Consider the following 2,777-nt stretch of genomic DNA (forward strand, 5'->3'; position numbering starts at 1 on the left):
TGAAGAGGTGCATTTCATGCCTTCACCGTAAACGAGTTCCACCACTGAATGGAGAACACCGTAATAGTCAACTCCATTCCCCCCACCATGCACCATCACCCCAGAATTTTGTGTTCTCCGTCTGCTGTCTCTCTGTTCACATATAAATTGCACGCCATTCACCTTGCACATCGGATAAACTCTTGACATTATCGGCTTCATCGCTAGAAGTCTTAGTTCGTGCGACCAATTTGGGTGACCATCAAATTGAATATGGTTCATCTGCAACCAACCATTCAACATTGTAAATATGGATAATTATGCAATAAACATAAATACGTACATAAATATTGAAGTACGTACCCAGCCGCCAAAATAGTTTGCGAACTCCCTGTTGTGGTACTCGAGATCACCATGAATGTCTGGACAATATAGATGGATGTCTTTCCAGTATTCAACTTCTGGACAGTTAATCAATACCCACCAGTGGACAATGACTAGCTCATGTGGTTGCAACTTGTAAGAGTGGCAAAATTCCATAAACTTCAACATCACTAGAGAGTATGGAAAGATTGAACTTCGGTACATCTACCGGCATGGCTTCGTCTGTTTCCTTCAACGCTCCAAAATACAACTTCATGTAGGTGACGCACTCGTGCGTAATATATGCTTTAGCTATACATCCTTCAGGCGCGGATTTATTAGCCACATAATCTTTGTAGTCTCCAAGTTGCCTATAAATCAAGTTGCAAAGTGTTATGATTATTCAACATGTATATATATATATTGAGGAATTCAGGTGTAAAAAACGTACTTTTCCATGGGATACATCCAAGTGTAGTGTACTGGACCGGACCGGTAAACAACAATTGCTCGGGAAGATGGATTATCAGGTGAGGCATGATGTCAAAAAAATTTGGAGGAAATATCCTCTCAAATTTACACATGATATAAATGATGTCCTCTTGCATTTCTCGGAGGTTAGATTTTTTCACTTCCCGTGTGCATAACTTCTGGAAGAATCTTGCCGACGCTACTAACGGCTCCACCACCTGACGGGGAAGGAACGGTCGAATGAAAACAGGGAAGAGACGTTGTAGCAGGATCTGACAGTCATGACTCTTCAACCTGTACATCTTATTGTCCCGGAAGTTCACACACCGGACTATATTTCCTGCATAGCCTGAAGGATACTTCACACAACTCATCCACCTGAAAATTACGTTCTTCTGGTCAGGCTTCAAGGTGTAAGGAGCTTGAAGCATTTTTTTCTTCCCTTCTTTCAACCACAGATGTCTTCTTAATTGCATTTTTTTAGATCAATGCGTGCCTTAGGACCGTCTTTCGTCTTCCCCTCCAAGTTCAGCACTGTGCCCACCACACTGTCGCAAACATTCTTTTCTATGTGCATCACATCTAGGTAGTGCCTGATCAACAACTTACTCCAGTATGGGAGTTCCCAGAATATGCTATTATGTGTCCAGAATTTGTACCTGTCGGGTCTTTCAGGTATTGCCGCCACAATGTTGGGATGATTGCTGAGCTGCCCAAAATCATACTCATTAAGCACTGCTAAAATTTCTTCCCCCGTCCATCTTCTGGGAGGCACACCGTGTTCTACGGTCCCATCAAATGCCTTGTCATCGAACCGCCATTCGTGATTATATGGAAGGAAAGCACGGTGACCCAATCTGCATATCTTGTTGCAATGACTGCTGCTCCCTCATCGCTAAGGCACTCTGGACAAGCCTTGTATCCCCGTTTTCAAGAACAGTCATTCCTTTCTGGATCTTTACCCCAGAAGAGAACGCAGTCATATCTGCATGCATGGATCTTGATGTAGGAAAGCCCAAGATCTTTCAGGATACATCAGACCTTACGATGAGTGGTAGGAAGACGATGACCGTGGGGCAGCATCGAAGCAGTGTACTGTAGATAATTATCAACAGCCTTCACGGTCGATTTTGTCTCAACTTTAATCTTCATTACGTCCATCACACTTTCAAGAACGGTCTTCTGACAACCGGGGTACACAGGGGTCTGTTGGAAAGCAAGCAGTTTGTTGTACTTTTCAATACCAGCAGTGTTGACAGCTCTAGGGAAGGGCTGCACCGGGTCAGACATATACTGTTCTTGAGCGCATACACCGCTCTCATAAGGAAACATGTCGTTGATGAATGCCGTTGTTGGATCGTTGGATGTACTGCCCGTCTCAGAAAATTGGCCATGATCATGCGGACCCCCTGATGATGTTTCACCATGATATAACCAACATGTGTACTTCTCCCAAAACCCGTTACTCCTCAGGTGCTGCCATACTTTGTCAATGGGAAATCGATGCATATCGCTGCGACACTGACATTTCGTGCACGGGCAATAGAAAATTGTATCCCCGTTAGCATTAGCCAGCGCATATTCTATAAAACTTATAACTCCTGCACCATGTCTTTTGTCCTATTTTGGAAGCGAAATCCAACTTTTATCCATATCTTGAAAATATAACAAAATATATATGTATAACGCTAGCTAATTATTAATGAAATTTCATGCCATGCATATGTAAAATCTCAATTCATTTAGTATATATTCTACGTACTACAACTAATTAATAACAAATTAATTAACACACACATATATATATATATATACTTAATAATTACATAACAATATTATATATATATATATCTACATCATCACAAAATCATCATTGACATATATACCATCAACACAATATTATAAATTAATTAACATATATATATATATATCTACTACTTATAAACAACTTCATATATATATAT

The sequence above is a fragment of the Fragaria vesca genome, linkage group LG7 (genome assembly GCF_000184155.1).
Source record: "Fragaria vesca subsp. vesca linkage group LG7, FraVesHawaii_1.0, whole genome shotgun sequence".
NCBI classification, from domain to species: Eukaryota; Viridiplantae; Streptophyta; class Magnoliopsida; order Rosales; family Rosaceae; genus Fragaria; species Fragaria vesca.